We start from the raw sequence: 6,250 nt of genomic DNA, 5'->3' as shown, positions 1-6,250 counted from the left end.
GTCAATAAGTCTAGTGTGTGGTAAGGAATTATGTTCAATATGTGATCATTTTAAAATAACATAATATCCTTTTCAATCTTTAATTTCACTGATACCGTGAGGTTTAATAAATAGGCCAGTGAAATTAATAATCATACACTACTTAATAAATAATTCAGTGTCACTAAACATGCTTAAAAGAAAATTAAGCCTACAAAATATCATTATTATTAAGCAAATAAACTTAAAAGACAATAATGACAACAAGATATCAACTACATGCTTTCAATTCAATCATTCTCGAGAATATACCAAAGCATAATCGAAAGCATCAACATCCAATAATCAAAAAATAATTGGCCTACAAAATAAATCAAGTAGTTCATTGCATCAATAAGAAAATTATATATAAATATAATCTCAAATGATAGAACAAGAAACTCCCACTAATCCAAAGGAACAAAAGATTATAAAATACCCATATCAACAACATGTCTATTAAATAACACGACACTTAATCTTTTGGTTAAAAGGGTTGCTAACATCGACTTGGTCTTGCCATATTCTATCACAATGTGTCCTTTCTTGAAAGTTTTTAACAGTAAGATACTTTATTTCTATATGTTTGAAAGCACTACTAATCTCATTATTCTTTAAAAAGAAAACAACAGTATTATTATCACAATAGATTAGTGTAGGAAAGGAAATAGAATAAACTAGTCGTATCTCTAAAATAAAATTCTTTAACCACAAAACTTGCAAAGATACATACATAGTAGATTATGTGATTAAAGACAATTTAATACTTTCAATAAATAGTTGCACCAGCCAAAGTGCAAATGTAGTCAAAAGTTGACTTTAAATCATCTACACAACTACAAAAATCTGATATGAATAACCGAGAACTCAAAGATTGTCAACAGGCTTATACACAAGCATAAATCTATTCACTCTTTGCAAACTTGACCACATATCAAATTCCATACTACACTTGCATATGAGATATTTTTCATTACTTTTCTTTCCAAGTTGTTCTTAGGACATTGTTCCTTAGTAAATGTGTCCCCTTTCAGAATAGGAACAACACCAGCCTTACATAAATTAATGTTGAACATTTTGTGCACACAATTAATGTAAGCTTCTTCGGATAAGCCAAGAAATTTTTTTATTCTTGTCACTATCAATCTTAATTTCAAAAAAAAAAATGCCTCTCAAAGATTCTTTATATCTAAGTTGGTAGACAAAAAAATTTTGGTCTCATTTAGAAATGAGAAATTACCGCTGCCATGTAAAATGTTATCCTTATAAAGAAAAAGAAAAAATATGATGACTCTCACTGATCTTTATATAAATATATTGGTCAAACTTGTTCTCTACAAAACAAAACGATGTCACAACCTAATCAAACTTCAGGTACCACTGGCGAGATGTCTCTTTGAGACAAAAATGGATCGTTTCAATTTGGAAGCCAAATTTTCATTTCCTTTTTCATTGAAGCTTTTAGGTTCACACATATAGACTTGCTCTCTAAATTCTCCATCAAGAAAAGTAGTTTTAAAATCCATTTGTTGCAGCTCTTAATCAAAATGTTCAACCTAAGCCATAATAATTCTCAATGAATCTTTGGTGGAAACATCCGAGAAAGTTTCATCAATACCGTCTCTTTGAGTAAAGTCTTTTACGACTAAATATGTTTTATACCTCTTAATTTGTCCCTTAATCCTTTTTAGTTCATAAAATCCACTTACAGTCTATTAGTTTAAAACCATCAAGCAATAGCACTAACTCCCATACATCATTTTTCTCCATGGACTCAATCTCGTCATCATATCTTTTATTCATTTGAAGAATGTAGTTTATTAAGTGTTTCACTATAAGTGAAAGGATCCACAAAATGACCAATATCATATTCTCCTTCTCTAAGATCACTAAAATTATCATGACACCTTGTTGATTTCTTTTGTATCCTTGCAATCTTCTTAGAGGTGGTGCTTCTAGAGTAGCTTTTATTTGTTTATCATTATTTTCAACAACATCTTCTACAACTTGAATTTTATTGATAACAGGACCCTCATCAACAACAATACCTTCTTCAATAATAGGTCCATCATCAATAATAGGTCGTTCATCAATAATAGGATCCTCGTCATCTTTGATACCAGAAGCAATAAATTCATCAGCAATGGGAGCAATATCAACTAGAGTAGGAATAAGACTGTTATTATTATCATCTCTTGAAAAAGACACACAAATAAAAATTCCCTTAGGTGTTTGTCATGTTTCAAGAGATGTTGAAGGAATGTTTCAGCAACATCAAATTCTAGAAATTTAGCAGCCTGAGATTCAAGTATTCTTGTACAACGAGTAGGACAGTAAAAATGATAGCCTTTTGAGTGCATAAGATAACTCGTGAAATAAGAGCGAACTATTCTCAGATCTAACTTTATCAAACTAGGATCATAAATTCTTACTTCAACTCAAGACCCCATACATGAAGATGATTCAAACTAAGCTTTCTCCTAGTCCACAACTCAAAAGGAGTTTTAGGATCAGATTTACTTAAAACACAATTCAAAATATAAGTAGCAGTCATGAGTGCTTCTGGTAGATTTAATATACTCATCATGCTTCTAATTATGTCCATGAGAGTACTATTTCTCATTTTAGCAACGCCATTTTGCTAAGGTGAACCAAGCATAATGTATTAAGCAACTATATAATTTTCTTGTAAGTACTCAACAAAAAGCCCCATGAGTTGTCCACATTCTGAATAACAACCATACTATCCTTCTCCACAATTTGAATGAACAACTAGGATGACTCATCCTAATTGTTTCTGAAGAATATTTGTAAAGATTTTGCGTTTATCAAGAGCGTTCGATTTTTCTTTGATCATGTAGGTGAGGCAATCTCGAGAAAAATTATCTATGAAAGTTATAAAATACTTGTTTCTGCATAACATAGTAGAATAAGGTCCACTGATGTTGTAAAGCCCGCTTAGTTAATTTGGAAATTAGCTGTTATTTATGTTAATCAGGAAATTATTTATAGCTATTTAAATAATTTATTATGGAATTCAGATATGCATGAGTATGTTATCAGCTGTTGTTATATTTCGCATTTCCGGTGTCCGGTATTTTGGAACGCGGCGTTTGGCTCAGTAGAAATCACAACTTAGTATGTTAGTATTTTGGGGACGGGTTTAGACATTGGGAATGTCGGGAATGGCCGGGAATTTAGAATGTCCCAAAAATACCCCTTTAGTATGTTTTGCATGATTTTATGGTGGAGGGGCAAAATGGTCTTTTTGCCCCATTAGTGTTTTGTTTTGTATGATTTATTAATTGGAAAATAAATGATTATTTATGTGATTATTTGGCTGAAGTAAATGTGTTATATTCCCTTTTTCTAAAATCTCAACACTTAGGCAATTTTAAGGGAAATTTCAAAAACTCACACACTCACACAACTCTCTCTCTCTCTCTCTCTCTTTCGGCCAAACCTTGAGCAGCAAGGAGGGGATTTTCTCCTTGGATTTTGGCTAGTTGTTCATCATCTCTTAGGGTTCATCTCAAGCTAGGTTGGTTCATGTCTCTCCTCCTTTAATTTCTTGAAAAACTATGTGTAAAATGATGATGCATGCATGAGTTTTGATTAATTGTTGCTGCTGTGGTTTTGTTATTTTTCTAGGGTTCAAAGCATGATTATTTTGATGATGATTGAGTTGTTTGATGCTTGTTAGTTAGGATTGTTCAAGCTCTTAATTTGTATGTGAAGAAGTATGATTTTTGAAGGAAAATGTGTGATTATGTTGCTGTGATATTGCTGGGTGTTTCTGTATGTTTTCTGAGGTGATTATATGCTTAGTTAAGTAGAATTAACTAGGCTAGGGTGTATGTTAGTGGGTTTAACCAAGTTTGAGTTCTTGAACTCAAAGCTTGGTCTTTAATGGTGAATTTTGCTTGTGAGGTTTCTGGGTAGGTTTGAGGCCTTGGAATGGTCATTTGGGACCTATGTAGGAGGTCTGGAAAGTTTGGGACCATTTGGGTTCGAAATGGTCAAGATTTGGGAATTTTTGGTTGCTGCCTGCGAGGAACCGGAATTCCGGTTGAGCATCCGGAATTCCGGATGGGGGTTCAGATTTTCCCAGAACCGGAATTCCGGTTGGGCAACCGGACTTCCGGATGGGGGATTTTTCAGAACCCTAGTTTTCCTCGTTTTTGGGTTTTTAGGGGTATTGCCATGCTTTTTTATCGATAGGGAAACTTTTAGTTTCGAGTTTTAGTCCCCGGGAAGTGATTTAGCGTGTCACTTATAGCGTTGTGGTTTTTATGGTTTAGGAGCCAGTAATCCGCCGTTCAGCTTCAGTTCCAGTCAGGTTGACCGGCACACCTGAAATCGGAATCCAGGTAAGATTAGTATAACAGTATGCATATGTAGATTACATGTTTAGCGTGCATGTAGGAAGCCTGTTAGTTTACATTAGATATGTATTTAGGCTTCGAACCACCCAACCCTGTCACGTCGGTACAGGCTGGAGTATGACCAAGCGGCGGAGTATGACCGGTTCGACCGATCAGCCGACACTGGTTGGTGGTTCGGTGCTATTGACCTATCCCGTCTGCAGACAGCCGGAGTATGACCAGCAGCCGGAGTATGACCGGTTCGACCGATCAGGAGGATACTTGTCAATAGTGCCGTCCCCTGAACGTTCAAAACTCAGTACCATGTTGGACATGGCAGTAGTGCTCAGTACCATGTTGGACATGGCAGTAGCGGGACTCAGTATCGTGTTGGACACGACAGTCAGTTTTATGTATGATATTATTATGCTTTTCTTACTGAGTCTGTCGACTCACAGTTTACGTTCATGTGTAGGTAAAGGCAAGGCAGTTGCTGATGGACCGTGAGCGAGCTTATGGGGTTGTACATGTCGGGGCGGTTAGGCCTGGAGCGTACGATCCTCGGGACAGCACGGCTGAGATTTTGTAATTGTCGTTAGACGACTGTATTTTGATGTAAAAGTTGAACAGTGAAAACGTTTGTAAATATTTTATAAATCGGGATCCCGTGACTTTTTGCAAAATGGTTTATAAGTTAATGAAAAAGCAAAATTTTAATTAATCACGTTTTTCCATAAACCTCGTTGATTAGCAACGAGCTGCACAGTACGTTTAAAAATCACGTAATACGCCTAGTTTAGTTAGGGTGTTACAATTTGGTATCAGAGCCGCCAGGTTGTCTTCCGAAGATCGTCACGACATGTACAATCATCATCAGCAGTTAGCTCGGTTCACGGTTCAGTAAGCCTTTATTGCTTTAGTAGTTTATTTTATTCAGTTATGAAAAAGAAAAGCCTGTTAGGAAGCATGTTAGTAGCCTGATAGTAGAATAGGCGCATGTTTCATTTCTAATTTCCAAATTAAGCGGCATTAGTAAGCTCGCCCTGAATACGACCTGATATGCCAACTCTTGGTTTCGCAGGCGGTTCTAGCTAGATGGACGCCAGGCGGACTACCAGGAGTCGAGGCAACTCAGTGGGGTCGAATCAGGGAGAGGGAGCTCGGTTTCCCCCACCCGCTAGGGGCCGAGGTAGAGGTCCCCGAGGCAGGGCTCGTGGTCGGGGTGATGAGAACCCGCCACAGGCTGCCCAGGCTCCCCCAGCCGATCAGGGAGCCCCGAACTGGGAGTTACGGTTTGCGGAGATGCAAGCCAGAATCGAAGAGCAAGACCTCGAGATACAGAGGTTGAGACAGCAGGGTGCTCCTGCAGTTCCAGTGCCAGTAATTCCAGAGGCACCTGCCCCTGCTGCCCAGGCCGAGATAGTGGTGGCGGCCCATAGATTGGAACCGTTGTATGAGAGGTTCCGGAAACAAGCACCTCCGGTATTCCTGGGAGGTCCAGATGTGTCGAAAGCCGAGCAGTGGCTTACGGTGATCACCAGAATCTTGAACTTTATGGGTGTCACCGGCAACGACAGAGTGGTGTGCGCCACATTTCAGTTCCAGGAGGATGCCCTGGTATGGTGGGACATGGTGTCTCAGATTCACGATGTCACCACCATGACTTGGGAGAGGTTCCAGGAACTTTTCAACGCGAAGTACTACAACGAGGCGGTTAGAAGCGCCAAGAGAAAGGAATTCGTTCACCTGACCCAGCGGGAGAACATGAGTGTCACTGAGTATACTACTCAGTTTGACCGGTTGGCGAGGTTAGCCTCGGGTATTGTGCCGACCGACTTCAGCAGAAAGGAGAAGTATCTGGACGGGTT

The 6,250-nt window shown here is 38.2% G+C and overlaps 1 long non-coding RNA gene across 1 annotated transcript; it reads left to right on the top strand.

The window, feature by feature from the left end:
• Positions 1-3,787: 3,787 nt before the first annotated feature.
• LOC133035445 (uncharacterized) lies at positions 3,788-5,103 on the top strand. Its single transcript, XR_009686658.1, has 2 exons — positions 3,788-4,388; positions 4,858-5,103. It is a non-coding gene; the product is annotated as an uncharacterized LOC133035445 (long non-coding RNA).
• Positions 5,104-6,250: the final 1,147 nt, after the last annotated feature.

The sequence above is a fragment of the Cannabis sativa genome, chromosome 3 (assembly GCF_029168945.1).
Source record: "Cannabis sativa cultivar Pink pepper isolate KNU-18-1 chromosome 3, ASM2916894v1, whole genome shotgun sequence".
NCBI lineage: Eukaryota > Viridiplantae > Streptophyta > Magnoliopsida > Rosales > Cannabaceae > Cannabis > Cannabis sativa.
The sequence above is the reverse complement of the archived record's forward strand: the minus strand, read 5'-3'. Positions and strand labels throughout refer to the sequence as shown.